Below are 17,323 nucleotides of genomic sequence, written 5' to 3' on the forward strand. Positions count from 1 at the left end.
ATTTAAATCCCCTTGATTTATTTGTCTGGGACTACGTCAAGAATGAAATATACTGGGCACCAAGCGAAAGATCAGAGAACTTTAAAGGGAAAATAAGACATCCCTGATACCATGTCAAGAACGCTTCGGAATATGTGCCTATGAAGTGCCAAATATACAGTCGCGAACAAATTAAAATGGACCATGGCGGAGGCGGCCGCAGCGGCTGCGGGGCCTCACGACTCGAGTATCCCGAGTGACGTCAAAAGCCTGTTTCACATGATGCGATTTTCGTCGCACCGGAAGTGCGATTTCCGTCGTTTGCGATGAAAATCGCAGTCGCAGTGCCGACCCCCCGATTTTCGGCTGCGACCAACCGGTTGGTCGCACAGATCGCTGCGATTTTCCGTCGAAATTGCGCGGAGAGCTGTCAACGGAGCTATTTCGCCGGTTTGTTTTGGAAAATGGCGTCTCGTACGACAAGTGCAATGCGCGGAGACGTGGATCGTCGAATTCGGTACGTACGCGAAGGGAGAATAAAAAAACTTGTACCGCAGATTGCATTCTCCGATTGCTATGCGTTTGTTGACACGCTACACAGCAAATGAAGTGCATTTTCACGTTTGCTTCGTACGCCTTTGCGAGTTGTCAGTGCAAGGAGGTGTTCGATCCCCAGCAGACGACGAGGTCGTCACAATGTTCTTTTGTAAAATCGCGCTTACGGAGCAGCTTGAATTATTTCAACCTCGGCAAGGGCAAATGACAAGACAGCAAAGTACCCGAAGTTTCAACGTTGCGCTGAACGCCGTACCGTTCAGTTGCATTTTCTTGTCGGTTTTCAAGCATGAATTTCCCGATGCATCTTGAAAGCTTATCGTGCCTCTTATTAAATTTGACAGAGCAAAAGTGTAGGCTATCGTAATGAATTTGCTACGATAGCATTAAATCCGTGGCTTGAATAAAATATTACATGCACGTTAAGTTGCACCTCTTCTCTGGAGAATTTTTTTTTTCTTGCACAGAAACCAATAAACATAGACTATGTTGCGGACTTTGTATCCTTACTGCATCTGTATGAACACTTGCTCTGCAAGGTAATTAACTGTACAGCTAGTAGATTAATTAAATTGCTTGCTATAGTAGCAAAGTGACGACGTACCCTCCTGCACAATTATGTAGAACTCGTGAAACACTGCGAAAAGCAGGCAAACGGCCTGTTCTTGTGGGGATAAACCAGTATAAAACGACACGCTGAAGAAAAGTAAATCAAAACTGTGCAGTGAAGTCAGCCAGTACAAGCAGTTCTTGCATGTTCACAGCTGATCAAGTGTGCAGAAACATTCATGCCTTACATGTTTCTAGTAAGTTTCTAATAAGTTTGTGATCACATATATTAGTGTGTAAACCCATATAACGATATCCGCTGTGATTACTATCTTTAGAAGTAATGAAATACCATGCTACTTGCAAGAACATACATCACCCGAGGATTTTAGAACAAATTTCTGCATTTCAACTATACACAATATGTTGTTTATTCAATAAAAGACCACAAATTGGGCTTTTTTTGCAATGACAAACTTATTCCAAACTTTACTTACATATAGGGAAGAAAAAAAAATTATAGACAGAAATATTGTTCTTCAATTTGTTCACCTGCTACTGTGGCTATAGCAATCTGCTGCTAACACAAGGCGAGGGGTTGATTTGCCAGCCATGGAAGTCGCATTTCGATGGGAGTCGTAGGTGAGAAAAAAAGCTCTTGCACTTAGGTTTAGTTCACCATTTATTGAACCCTTACACTTCAAAATGCTATTGCATAGGGGGCATGCTTATGCAAAATCTAACACCAATAGAAAGCAAAGGGCAGAATTGTAAAACAACCATCTTTCGTGATAATTCGAGTGTGTAAATATTCATTGCATCAATACGTATTGTTCAACAGCACTGCACAAATAAGCATGATCAGGTATAGCAAGTACTCTGTCAGGAAGGTGGTTCTACAGATGTATAAATGTCAAGGCATGAATGCTCATACTACGTCGCACACATAGCACAAACAAAACCTTTTTAAAGAGTTGTCCCTTCTGGCAGATATGAGTGGGCCATAAGCAGCAGAAACTTTATTGCAGGACATTGTGTAATACCGCTTATGAAAGAATGAAGAGAGTGAAGAGGCTTTTAACAGCAGTAGCTCATGCTGCTCTAATAAGAGGAACGATGAGCAAAAACATTTCTGGTAGAACACTTAAACAGTAACTTTCTGAAAGACAGAAAATTCCAGGTGAGAGTTGGAGGTACATTAGGCCCACACACACCAACAACACAGGCATACTACAAGAAACACTACAGCCTAGGGTGTATTACAGTCTATGGGAAAGCTATCTTATACAGAAATCAAGAATGATGCAACAAGCCCTCGACAACACTGCAGACTTTCTTGGCCAGTCTGGCCTCTCGCTTTCTGATAAGTCAGCTCATATCGACGTTGGAAAAAAAAGAAAGACTAGAATCAAGAACTACCCCAGATTGCACATTGTGATCCACATAGCTGGACAAATATGCCCGCAAGTCAACATCCACAAATCCTCAGCTAGTGTAAGCCCATGACGGCAGAGCCAGCACGTGGGTGAAACAATTATGCAATGCCTGGGCTCAACTTCCACCCCTGGTGAAAAGAATAATCTCGAAATAATGGGGGTGGACGAGTGGATACTATAGAAAATCACAGATGCTGTGCTTGTGTCCAAGGTGTGGTACGGTATGCATTACCAGCAGCACACAAAAAAGACAACTCATCGAATACAGCCATCGGGTAGTAATAACAGGTCTTTCCAACTGTACCATGCTTGAAGACCTCTATGAGAAAGAGCTAACGAACCAGCACCTAGACAGAGTAGAGTTGCAGCCTGCAGCACAAATTCTTTGTCTCAAGAGCTCAGAACCTTGTCCCAAGATACTATGCCAGCTAGCATATGAGGTGCAAAGACGACTACCCCTCCCTTCAGAAACAACCTCGGGAGTACCTGAACTTGAAACATAACAGGCCCATACCGTGGAATATGGGGGCAAACAATTAGGCCAGGAGACTGTATGCAACTGCTAAACACACAGAGGAGGTTGCTAATCATGAAGATGCAAGCAAACATGAGGCACATATAGTACACTGATCTGGCAATAGCAGTGTAACAGTAGCATGACACTACATAAACTTAAACCCCATATAACGTTTCGACAAGTGGACTTGTCTTCTTCAAGGTCCACGTGTGGAAACGTTGGCTCCTACTTTCACCTTGTTCTCGTGTTGCTCATCGTCTTGAATTTCCATCTCCTGCCTTCCCCGAGTTTTCCCCAGAAAAAGAAAGACATCTTTGAAGGATAGATAAAAATTGGTGCTTGATGCAGCCAAACATAAATAAATATGCTACAGAAAGAAAATAAACAAAAATTCCAAGTGCAGGAAAAAATCATTACAATTGCCAATCCTGCATGCCGGCACCTTTAAAGAAATACTGTTGTTATTCCAATAGACAGACTGACAGCTTGCTTATGCAAGCACATTTTTCCAGTTCCATGCCATTGGGAAAAAAATGAGTTTCCTGGAAGGTAGCCACATGCACACTTGGTGATCAAAATGTTTTTTTTCCCCTGGACTTGTATATCTATATGTATTTTCTCCTTTTCCCGCTTTTATGTTTGGTTTCATCAAGCACTAGTCTTTATCAGGTTTTATTGCTGTACTACTTTGTGGTAACCTTTATAGATCACTGCATTTTCACAATAAACCTTTTAATTAGATGTTAGCATACCCTGTTCTTACTGCTTCACACTGTACATTCTTGCTACATTGGCCAAATAAAAGATTTTATAAGGTATCATGAGGGCCATTAAAGTGACTTCTTGCAGTCTAAAAAAAAAAAATGAATAGCCTGGCTGCAAATGGCACCAGAGAACACATAGGACGAACAAGAAAACCGAGATGATCTAACAACCAAAAGTTTAATGTGCACACCGAGTAAATGCTCGCTGACAAGCAATAGACTGAACATACACAAAAAGGAGAAGCAAAAATTCATGTGCGTTTCCTGACAGGAAATGCATCCATTTCTTACGGAGGCCGTGCTGACAAGATTAACCCAGCATTTTTAGATTTACAGCTTCCGTAATTTCTCTAGGCAGCCGATCTGCACAGAATGCTAGCTTCTTCCTCTACAATGCACGCTCAGATGTGGAGAGTGCATTGTAGAGGAAGAAGCTAGCACTCTGTGGAGATCGGCTGCCTAGAGAAATTATGGATGCTGTAGATGCAAATACACTGGGAGAATCTTGTGTCAGCATGGCCGCTGTTACACTTTCAGAGATGGATGCGTTTCCTGTTGGGATCAGTATGGACACACATCAGATCTTGCTTCTGCTTTTTGTGTAAATTCGATTTATTGCTTGTCGAACAGCATTTACTCGGCATGTTCAACAAACTTTCATTTGTTAATACACCTCATGATTGTCTTGGTCTCTAGCAGAAAGGCGTTCATTCTTTTTACAGTGAAGCTGTATATGCCTAGGCGAAACACTCATGGTCCGATCCCAAAAACCCTAGTGTAGGGGTATGAGCCATTGCATTCGTCTTGCATGATGGACGGAGACATTTCTTGTTGGGTAGACATAGAAATGCTTATGCATTTCAAACATACATTTATCTGCGTAATATTGCAGGGATGGGACACAGAGGGGGATGGGGTTAAGACAAGATCATGATGTCATTATTATCACAGCAAAGGTGTGGTGGGCCATTGGCTAGACAGATAGTGACGTCGTTTCTCTCTAGCAGCAGAGCGCGCGTGCAGCAGTCTCTCCGACTTCCCAATAGGTTCGAAAATGTGTCCCTGCATTTAATTAAATGAAATGTGCAGCCCCAGTGTGTCACTTCGTAACTATAGTGCATACCTGAGTCATAAACATTATGATTAACGCATTACAAAACACAAGTGCGAAACATAATTCAGAAAGACTTTGATGGACCCGCTGGATTAACACAATGAACCACTCCATTGCACTTTCTATGATGGTGATCTTGCAAAGTGCAATGTGTGGCATTCCAAATAAAGAATGTGATAAACCCAAGCCAAACATGTGCATAACCTCATTAAGAAACGCAGACATAACCAATAATATAGAAAGACTTGAATAAACCATTGGAATTAACCCAGTGATAAACACCGGCGCTGCACATTTCAGCTTTGCTGGTTCACCGTCTCTACAGGGTGCATGGGCAGTAACTTTTTCTGTTATTGTTTGTTAAGTATTGTATAATGTTGTGCCCGTAAAACACGTTGGGCGAGTTGGTGCAATGTATTGGTACTGCTTTTTTTGCTGGTTTTTTTCTTAATGTTGTGCCCTTCTTCCTTTTGTAACAACTTTTTTATTCCCCCTTGCATAATACTCCAACCTTGCAGCCTGCGAGGTATATAAATAAATAAGTACATAAGCACGTCATGCATTCATTTTGTGCGTGGAACAAAAACGCATTGATAAGCTTAGACATATAGTCATTGCTTCACACTTTCGAAATGAATAATTATAGCTTGCTATCGACATTGAAGCAGCCTTTCGACAGCTAGAAAAGGAATCAGTTTTTCCAGCTCTGAACATTGAATTGCAGGAAATGCAAGCAGGCATAAAATTCTGCCAATATAATCTGTTTAGGAATACCAAATTGGAATAAACATTGAGGCTTGCATTTGTACTTTCTCTGGCTGAGCAATCTAGTTTGCAATGACTCCCATAAGCATGTCTAAACAATGTTGATCTAATACAGGTTAAATGCATGACTACCTTAAGAAATCTGGATGATTGCTATATATTACAGTGAAGAAACTATAATATCTAATAACATTAATAATATAATAATAATATTTATTTCCACAAAATAGGCTAACCGTGAGAGGCGTGCGAGGCTGAGCAGAAAGCTGAAAAATTCTACGGCAAGTGCGCCTGCCGTGGGCCTACGATCCTGCATTACGAATAGCGCGTATTGATATGGTCTTCTTGTTAGAAGTTCCGAGTATACTACCAGCGCGAGACACGGGACAACAAAGTGGACGAGAAGCGTGTCTTTTAGAATGCTATGTTACAACGTACAGGTTTCTACAAAAGTGACGGTAACTGCTCGAAACATTTGATGCGTCGGCTTTTGCGCCTTTAGAAATATTTATGGAGGGCTCCCATATATTTATTCGCAGCGCAAGCACGGCGATGGACGAACCAGGCTAGCGCTAAGGTTGAATTTCACAACACGATTTTCATTCCACGTCGTAATCACACAGATCGTTTGAGGCTTCGTTCAGGGGCACACGCGGGCGTTCGGGTTGGTGCTTCTTGTTGCGTTTGGCGTATGAATATGGCTAGGAGCAGGCACCACATATGCGCAATGACGGGCAATATACACGCATCATTTCTCCAGAAGCTGACGCCGAGCACGGGTAGCGCGAGGATCTTGTTGGGCTGACACGACGACTTTGTGGCAGCCGAATTCCGAATACTGCATATACGGTGAGGGTAGCTATATGAACTTGTCGATAGGTCATCTTGTAGATTGTTGTAGCGCAGGCAGAACGAAACGGTCATAGAATGTAGATGAGACAACAAATAGCGCTGAACGACCTGCGAACAGCTGTTTACGTGCGCCATGTCGCACTGAACTACAGAAACCGCCGTCGCGCACCCCAAGACAAATCTTAACTAACGTTTTTAAATTAGTAAACGTACATATTATTTGCTTGTAATCAAGAGAAGTCACTAATATTATAGTGTAAAAGTTTTATTCACTACAATAAAGAATTATGCAGCGTGTGCCACGAAGCCTGGCAGTAAGCAACCCTGGGCGTCGCACCAGTCGCAATGTTGAAATCGCAATCATGTGAAATGAGCCCTCAAAAAATCGCATTGCGACGCGTGCGACAGCACCGATTTTCGTCGTTGCAGTCGCAGCATGTGAAACAGCCTAAACTTCTCCGCTCCCTCGCTCTCGCGCTGGTGCTTGTCATGCTTGATAAATATCTAGTGCGGCGATCGGCTGCTCTGCTGCTGGCGGTCGGGACGAAGGGGCGCGTGAACCGCCAGTAGTTGACCACTTTGCGTTGTCGCGCAGTTAGCGGACGGCCGCCGGCAACAAACCGCAGCGCTGTGAAGGAACCAAAACTCGACATTTTTTTTGTCGGCGATTTGCAGTCGCGGAAACAATAAAATGAAGCATGGCTTCGGTTAAAAAACGCGGACCACTGCCAACTAGTGAAAAAGGCGCCTGGTGTCGAGACGTCTGCTCTCGCGTCCCTTTTAGCTCGCAGGCTCTCCAAACCCTTAGCATCGGCTGAGCGCCATTTAATCGCAGGGAGCAGCGCCAGATGACGCCGCTGCAGCCGCAACGCCTGATGCGCTGCCGCAATGGGTTGTCGGGGGTGCGATCGTTCTCTGCGCCAGCTCACGCTGCAGCTGACGGCTACCACCTTAAAGCCGAAGGCCCTATACATTTTGTTCTTTCTGTCGCGTGACCACGATGACGCGTAGGCAAGGGATCGCTGCTGCGTCTCGTCTGCTGGACTCGGGAATTATCCGTGCGCAACAGGTCATTGGAATGCCAGTGCGCGACCCACTCTTTATATTTGCCCATGCTATCTCGCACTGTTGGGTTTATTCGCAGCAGATGAAGCGGCTTCGGTAGGCTTTCTCTGCACATTGCACTCTGTACATTGCAGCAGATGGCGACCTCTTCGAACAGGCATTATAATCAAAGGGCGGTTTTGTGTTGAAGGTCACTTTAAAATCATTCCGTCCCTAACACCGCCTCCCTACCCAACCCCATTACACTCCGTCGGCAGTCGGCCAGCTCTTGCCCATTTAATGCATCAGAGAATAAAGCTATGTTGTTGTTCTCGTTCGTCTAAGACTCTTTATCGCTTCAGCAACGCTCGCCCAGCAACATGCATTTGCACCGTCATGCGATAAGAGCCGCATGCCCAGATACCTACACCAGGGACAAGGCCCTGTCACGGGCAGTATCGCTGCAGCCGACCTTCTTCATCCATCGCACGCTTGAGAGCAGCACAATAACAGTGTGCAAGCGCCCCATCACGTGGTATCTTTTCATATTTCGCGAGTATTCTTTTGAACGCAGAAAAAAAGGACCACGTGAGATATATCATGTTGGAAACAATTTATTGAGAGGTTTCTCAAGCTGCTCTATAACTCTGCGTATCACATTAGGGGTCTGCAGCCAATACCTAAAAAGTTGATTAATTAAACATAACTAATCCCTTAGTTAAGGGGAAAATAAAAGACAACCTGCCAAGTGCCAACATTATGCATTCGGTTCAACTCGCGTCCGGAGTGCCTTTCACTTTTAAAACTTTGGCGCAAATTATGTTGGACAATCTGTATATACCTTGGCAAATGCAGGAAGTTGGCTGCTACGACGCGGCTAAGCTCCACCGAGCGCAATCGACCCCGGCTCGAACTTGATGTGGGCGGCTGGCGAGTGCTCTAGTTGATGCATTTCAACTTCCGAACCATGTTTCGATTCGTATTGGGCACGACTAAATAGGAATAATATGAATACAAGCGTAGGCGCTGCGGCAATTGCGGTACGGTGCAATGTATTCGTTCCCTACCGGATTGGTTTCGGCGCAGCTACACGAAAACCCGTCGTCCGATTTTCTTGACTTGAGGCTGTGAGTCACGCCAGAGTTGCTGTTGGCATCGGTGTACTGCGAGTAGGCGCCCCCAGTCACAAAAGAAATGAAAATTACGACGGGCGGATGCACAAAAGCATTTCAGCTCACTTCATGGAGCGTTCCACTCTTTCGCATTTTGGTTCTATGCGAGACGCGAATATTGTACTTTCTGGAACATACGTGGGCATCAGCGATTACTCTGGAACATTCGACGACTCGTGTATAAAAGCCCACGTGCTTGACCCTCTGATCATATTTTCGACGATCGGCGATTGTGCTCGCCGCTATCGTTGTGATTTGAGGGCCACTTCCTTTTAGGGGCAAAAGTTCGCCAAATAAAAAGTTCGTTGCGTAACTCAGTTTTCCTACTGTGCTCTCCACCGTCACCACAGTGTCGCAACATTAATCCTCGCGTTGTTCTGTACCGTCAAGTCACCGTCGACTCCTGGTTACGCCATGAAATGGTGTAACTAATTGGTGCACATGGTGTATATAAATTGGTGTATATGAATGCCAACGAGATATGCCTAACAGAAGTTGCTCAAGCTCACTGTGCCGCCTTATTGTGGCCAGATGAATCCCATCTAACCACCTGGAGCGCTGCGGCACCGGCGTGCTTTAGAATCCAATCTTTGTATTGGTACGTCAATACTAGAATTCATTTTATTAAGGTGAAAGCCTTATATGGGTAAAGGGTCGAAAAATTTACTCTCCGGCGTTATGGCACCAAAATTCATGCGCACGCGCTAGAATTTCTTTGTCAATGAAAGAGCTCGATTATCTGTGTTTGCGTTGAACGGACACTTTTCTAAATAATAAGCGAGGCCGCAAAAGTGTCTCCGTGTGTGTTTTTTTTATTTTGTTCTTTGCCAAACAGTGTACACGTGCGTGTCTTAATTTATGGCGGTCTGGGGAGTATACGTACGCCTGCGAGAACTGGAAATAACTCTGCCGTGGAACGTTCGCGCTGTGCGTTTGTCTAATGGGCCTTTCCGCGGCCCTCTCAGTTCTGCCTGCGCTGCAGGAAGGTAGAAGACGCCGTATATACAAGCCCATGTCGCTACCGTCGTCGATTAGAGTGTGAAAATAAAATAAAAATCATTAAGTGAACCTGCGTTTGTGTCTTAATTGTCTTCATAGGCTAGTCACGATCGCTTTAACGTGCCATTAACCCTGCAGAACCAGTGACGATGTGTAGGCGACCAAAAATGAAAACAAGAGAAAAACAAATAACGAGACAACAAGAATAGGAAGTAACAACGCGTTCGAATGAGAATGTCAAAGTAATTTAATGAATGTATCGTGAGCGCGCAGACTTTCTCCTTCGTCCTCTTTGGCCTATGGGAAAGCGACTGTCAACTTTCCCTGTGTGGGCGCTATCAGTGATGAAAGCAGAGCGTGAGACACGAAGAGCAATTATTATTATTTTGAGATATGGAAACATACAAGCACACAAAGGAAAGAGGGAGGGAGCAAGCTGCCGCTAAGAGGGGCACGACGCCTGCCTACTCTTTCGGGAGAAGGAATGAAGAGAAGACACGATGAGCAAAAGAAAACCGACGGAGCGCTGACTTGTTGCCAAATTTTATGGCGCACAACGCAATATATAAGTGTGCAGCGAACACGGAGGAAGGAAACTCAGGGGAGGCCCTGACATCACTCTTTGTGAAGCTAAAGTGAAGCCGGAAGTTGGCGTTGCTCATGGCGTTTCTCCGCCTATCGGGCCAGCTCTCCTCTCTTGTTTACATTTCTCGCGAAACCGCGCCGCGCTGCGCGCAACCGTGCTGCTCGGACCCTAGCGCTCCGCAGCAATAGTAAAGAATCGTTGGCACGTTAGCATGATTCCGCCAAAGAGGGCAACATTTCCCGCGGATATTCCTTCATCCGCTGCCATTGCCGTGGCGTGGTACATTGCGTACAGCGTTGCATGCCCGTTCATTACACGAACTTTAGTTCCTCCTGTCCTACCTGGCCACAGCAACATCCGCGAGAGCATGGTCCAGATAAGGCAGCGCAGCAAAACACGGAGACCAACGCAAACCTGCCCGCACGGCGCCTTTGCCACGGTACGAAACCTACGGAGCAACACGTGTGAGCGCACAGAACCAGATCAGAGCCGCCATTGTCACCCGAAAGGCGTGGCCGCTACGGCAAAGAAATAAAAAATCAGCAAAAAAGAGGAGAAGCTACTACGTCACTTCCTCCACACTTTTCTCCTAGCGCGCGGAGGGGGTAGGGCGTCTCCTCAGTTTCCTTCCTCCATGGCAGCGAACTACAAGGCAAAATAAAAAACCGTGGCAGGAGAATTATAAAAAAAAACAGAAATCAAAAAGCCGAACTCATAAATGGGGGCCATCATTTACTTTAGACGGCCCCTGAAACGGTTCGGGAAAATTTTGTAGACGTGTATGGTACACCTCAAGTTAATCGTCCGCACCACAATTTGTGTGAAGCGTCTCATATTAAGAGAGTACGGATGATTACAAGTTATAACCCTCCATAGTCATGCATTTTCTCCTCAACTCGTTCACCGAGTGATCGGAGCTAAGCTCCGCCTTCACTGGCTCTGCGTCATGATGGCACGTCGTGCCGACGACTTCCGGTTCCCTAGGAGCGAGTGCGCGAAGCCTCTCCAAACTCTCCGCCAGCCGCTTGGCAGTCGACCCCAAGCGAGAGCTATCGAAGTAGCTTGCGTTGTGAGCATTCCGCTGCAGCACCGTACGTCTCTGGTATTGCGGTAACCATAGGCGTGCTGGGCGTTTTGACCGATGGCTGGAGGCATAAACTCAGCTGATGAAGGTAGCTTAGTGTAGAGGTACGTGAGTGGTGTGATCGGTCTGCACGGTCCAGCCACCTGTTGGCGCAAGCTTAACCAGCCAAACAAAGCGCTAATATTGTCTAACCAAGCGTAAAACATTTTAAACATTTTGAAAAACAAGGTGTTGATGATTACACTGCTACGAAAAATTTACACCAGCAGCAAAGAAGAATGCATTTCGTTGCTGCTACTGCGTGTGGTGGAGCTCTGCGCCACCAGGCGGCTGCACCGTGCCGATCATTCACATTTGCACTTCTACTCATCCCGTGAAACGGCACGGTCAAACGGCCAGGCCCTGTCGCCTTGCGCTTGGGTTTACCCGAATACTCCTACCGCTATTGCGGTAGTAATCCTCCAGTGTAAAGTTACGGCCGCAAACGCGCAAATCCTGGCAACGACCGGATAGCAACAGTACGATGCGCTGCAGCCAGTCCGCTCATCTGCTGCCTTGCGGAGGGACACGATGTCGCAGCTTGACAAACTGCCAGTCGCTGCGTTTGCAGCCCACAACGCAACAAAGTCGAATCATAGCTCTCGCGAGAAGACTGAGCCCGACTATGACCGCGGAGCTCTCTTCAAAATGGAGCACGTTGTAACACATGCAGACGATGCTTGCTGTGGGCCGGAAGTGCTTCAGTGTAGTGAGAAATCGTTCTTGTTGATTCTCTTTCTGTTACTTTCTTTTTATAGAAACATCGTTAAAAATTCGTTAAAATCGTCAAATATTTACGATTTTGTACAAACGCACCGAATCGTTAGAGTAGGTCCTTCTGATCATTAATTGACGCATCTAAGTGCTCCTCGTAAAGCCTGTAATTTATTATAAGGTTTAAAAAATGTACATCGCTACCGATCGCAGCACATCGCTCGGCTGAATTTCAAGCCGCCCCTACCAATTTGACGTCATTTACCCCAATCATACCTAAGAATTCGGGACATGCGTTTAGTTTCTTTTTCCGCCACCACGTGGTGTATCCACCTTAAAGATTTGAAATTCGCGCCATGACGTACGCCACAACGCAACACTAAAGCAAACATAATAAAAAGAAGCGCACACACACACACACACACACACACACACACACACACACACACACACACACACACACGCACGCACGCACGCACGCACGCACGCACACACACACACACACACACACACACACACACACACACACACACACACTGAGCCTGTTGCTTCACCTCGGTACTTGGAAACGAACGCGCTTATGTATCAGCCTTATCTTGAAGACAACTTGCTACTTGCTCGACTGGCAATCAATCGACGATATTGCTACACACCTTGCCAGACAGCTCATCGGCACCCCGGGTGAGATGTCTGGCCGAGATAACGGCTCCTGCGGAGCTTCCGTTAGGTTTCCAATCTTCATTGTTTTTTGTTGTTATTTGTGCACGACTCTGGCCGCGGGCTTCCGTATAGTCAGCGTTATGTTTCGTGGGTTTCCTAAGAACCGGTGTGATTCAGTAAGAGGAAGCTTTAGCTCGCGCCCTTTTTCTCTGACGGCTGCTCAAATACATGCGAAACGCATCAACGATTTTATGAGAAAATCGCTCAAAAGATCTGAATGAGAATTGTTGCATTCAATAAAGTATGTCACATCACAGTGATCGCTGCAAGAATAATTTTGATTTAGGTGATGGCATTATTGACAAGAATTGTCGGAAATCGGTAAATCTGAAAAAAAAAGAAGTACGAAGTTTACAAATCTGTTAGTTCGGAACAAAAACTGATATCGCATCCCTATAAAATTCATCCCATGGAGCATCTCAATCGGACAAATTGGATGTATGAATTTATAACTGAGGTGAAGTTGTTACAATGCTTGTAAAAATTTTGCGAATGCCATATTCAGGACTTAGTGGCGTACTTCAGGGTGGCATATAATATATCATTCTTGTCCAAATGAAATGAAATATTAGGTCCAGCTTACAAAATTCCGATATCGTTTTTAGTTGCTGAGGTACAGAGTCGTATACTTCCAGTATTGTTTCTTAAAATTTCGCATTTTATTAGGATTTAAAAAAGTGGAAGCTAAATAAAAATTCGCTTTCCTAAATCTCATTTTAACTGTTTCTTTTAAGTTCAACATAACTCACGAATTGCCGGGCAGTGGTTGTCATAAGAAAGGATTGCTCATTTCCCATGTAGGAGCTAAAGCTTCCCGTTAAGTTAGCTTTAGAAAAATATTGGTGCTGAGAGAATAAGGAAGACGGGTAGCGTATTTACATTATGGCGGTCGCAGTTTGATGGGGGCGCAATGCGAAGACCCACGTGTACTTAGATTTAAGTGCACGTTAAAGAAACTCAGGTGGTCGAAATTTTCCAGATTACCCCACTACGCCGTGCATCATAATCAGATCGTTGTCTTGGTGCGTAAAACCCCATTTTTTTTATTTTTTTAGTTACAGAATGTACAGTGATTTACAGTAATTGACAAAGCCAAGCCTACAGAAGGCTAGTCATTGAAGCGTTCACTTCTTCAGACCTAAGCTCGTGCTCATCTTGCTCAGCTTTGTACAGAGCTGCGCAACATATTTCTACTTGGCGGGCAAGCGTCGTACCGCTGCTTTTTAGGCAGAAAAGGACAGGTAGCGTTTTAAGCGGCTGACGTTAATGACGTGAGGGGAAGTATTTTGACGTGTACTTATCTTTATTGGGCGACCACGTTTGGCCGCCTACAAATAATATCGCGCAGTGCAGGACGCGCCGGCATGTAAAAGAAGTTTGTGGAGTGTTATCGATGGTTCCGTCCACTGTCCTTCACCGCAACTTGTGTAATCTGATTGCATGTATGCGCGACGCGAATAGTGTAGAACTTTGTGGAAGACACGCGGGCCCCATCGGTTAATCTGGAACATTCGACGACTGATCTATAAAAGCCGACGCGCTTGACCCGCTGATCAGATTTTCAACGATCGCCGACCATGTTCGCCGCTCTCGTAATGCTGTAAGTGTAGCCTCTTTTGTGGGCACGGGCTCGCCCAATAAAAGTTAGTTTTGTCTTTCACAGTATTGCTACTGTGTTCTTCAACGTCACCACCACGTGACATCTGGTGGAGGTGCGGGGTAGATGCGGCGGAATCCGAGAGGACAAACGCATTACTGGTTTCCAGAATTTCCTCGATGTACGCGATCGTCGTGCCCTTGTTGATGTGCTTGAACTCCTGGCTGAAGTTTGTCAGCAACACTTCAGTTTTCCCTCCATGCAGTCGAGCGATCCCTCTTGCTATGCAAATTTCACGGTCTAGCAGTAGATGGTGGTCGCCTTCGATGACACCTTCTACGTCAGTGGGTATTTCGGTGCCGACCGAAATAGCAATGCTGGAGCGAGGCGGGATGCTCACTTCCTCTTCGAGCACACTCAAGGCGTGGTGACTACGAGGGCTCTCCGGCGGTATCGCTTTATCTTCCGACAGCGTTATTGACTTCGACTTCAGGTCGATGATTGCGCTGCGTTGGTTCAGGAAGTCCATACCGAGAATGACGTCTCGTGAACACTGTTGGAGGATAACGAAGGTGGCAGGGTAAGTGCGTTCATGAATGGTTATTCTTGCCGTGCAGATTCCAGTCGGCGTGATGAGGTGTCCGCCAGCGGTGCGAATTTGAGGGCCTTCCCATGCGGTCTTAATTTTCTTCAACTGGGCGGCGATGTGTTCACTGATTACGGAGTAATCAGCCCCTGTGTCCACTAAGGCGGTAACTGCGTGGCCGTCGAGAAGCACGTCGAGGTCGGTGGTTCTTTGTCTGACGTTGCAGTTAGGTCTTGGCGTCGGATCACGGCTGCGTCGTGTTGAACTGAAGTTGGAACGCCGCGTCGTCAAGTCGTCTTTCGTCGGTGTAGTCTTGGCTTCCCGACTTCGTCGGGACGGCGGCGTGTCATTATTATGTCATCGAGATGGTCTCTTCTTCGTCTTCGTCGGCGGCGGAGGATCTTCGTCAGTTCGACGAACAGCAACCGCACCTCCATCAGTTGCTGCTTTTAGTTTTCCGGATATGGGCTCGCAGAGCGGCCCCGTGCTGGGCCAGTGTATGGACGGCGCTGCGGCGACAGGTAGCGGGCTTGTGACGGCAACCGGGACGGCCGTCGAGGGCTCCACTGAGTAGCGGCGAGGTAGTCGGTGATGTCACGAGGGCTTTCGCCTCCCCGAGGGCGCGGTGCGTTCACGGCGAACCCTCGCAATCCCAGGTCGCTGTACGGGCATCGGCGGTACACGTGGCCGGCTTCCCCGCAGTGGTAGCAGAGCGGGCGGTGGTCAGGAGCGCGCCAAACGTCGGTCTTCTTCGGGTAACTGCGCTGGGCGACGGGTGGGCGCGCTGGTGGCGGCGGCGGTGGTTGACGGAATCGCGGCGTTACAGGGCCCTGGCGCGGTCGTGGAGAGGGACCTTGATGGCGGGCGACGGCGGCGTAGGTCATCGCTTCTGGCTGGGGCTGCGGTGATTGTGGTTGTACCTCGGGAACTCCCAGCGATCGCTGGACTTCTTCTTTGACAATTTCGCCGACTGAGGCCGTAGTAGGCTACGTCTGTTGGAAGGGCTCTGGTGAACGTGAACCAAGTTGTATAATCTGTTGCGATGGCGATCCACTTGCTGCATCAGTCAGATGTGGGGAAAGGTGGCAAGAGGTCTACACCAACGCGATAGAAGCATTCGGTAGGAACCGCAAGAGGTAGGAGTAAACCAGCAGTAAGCACAGGTGGCTTCTTCTGGCGTTGACATAACTCACAAGACGCGACGTAGCGGCTAATAGATCTGTACAGACCAGGCCGAAAGAATAGTCGCTGGACACGGTCGTACGTACTGATTCCCCGAGGTGACCAAAAGTTGGTTAATCGAGCAGCTTGGGCAGAATAGTGGGGCGAAGATGCCGGGGAATGACCAGCACCATCTTATATCCATTGGGGTACATGCTGCGCCGATATAAAGTGTCGTCCTTGAGTATATAGAAACATGCCAAGAGAAGGACCACATGACCTAGATGTGAACTTTTCCATGATACCAGGTGTGCTTGGATCTCGGCGCTGTTCGGTAGCGAGGTCAGCTAAGTAGTTAGCGAAAATAAAGAGCAGAATCATCGGTTGCAGGAACATCGTCTTGTTTGTGGTACAAGCCGTCGGCAGCTTTCTATAAACGGCCAGACTTGTAAGAAACTGTGTACGACTATGCCTGTAGGCGTAGCACCCAGTGACCTAGGCGATCGGTAAGGTCTTTGAGGGACGAAAGCCAGCAGAGCACATGGCGGTTTGTGGTGAATGTAAAGGGCCGACTACGTAGGTAAGGGCGAGATTTCGCCACTGCCTAGAGAAGTGCAAGGCACTCACTTTCAGTAATGAAATAATTCCGCTCAGCTGGAGCAAGCAGTCGGCTGGCGTAGGCAATCACGCTGTCGTGGCGTCGTTGACTTTGGCAAAAATGGCACCGATTCCATGACCACTGGCATCAGTGCGCACTTCTCTTGGAGCAGTCTGGTTGAAGTGCGCAAGAAGGAACGGAGGTGGTAGCTGAGAGATAAGCTTCGTGAAGGCAGTTGCTTGTTCAGGTCCCCAAGAAAATGGAGCATCTGCAGAGGGCGGGTGACCTAGGCAAAATTGTGCATGAAGCAGCGGAAGTACGACAACAGGCGCACGAAGTTCCGGACATCTTTAGCACATGTTGGCACAGGAAGCTTCTTTACGGCACGAGCATTGCGCGGGTCTGGGCGCATACCAGACGAATCAACAAGACGATCGAGGATAGTAATTTAGCGGCGTCCGAAGTGACATTTAGACGAATTAAGTTCAAGGC

Source organism: Dermacentor andersoni, chromosome 1, assembly GCF_023375885.2.
Source record: "Dermacentor andersoni chromosome 1, qqDerAnde1_hic_scaffold, whole genome shotgun sequence".
In the NCBI taxonomy this organism is placed as follows: domain Eukaryota; kingdom Metazoa; phylum Arthropoda; class Arachnida; order Ixodida; family Ixodidae; genus Dermacentor; species Dermacentor andersoni.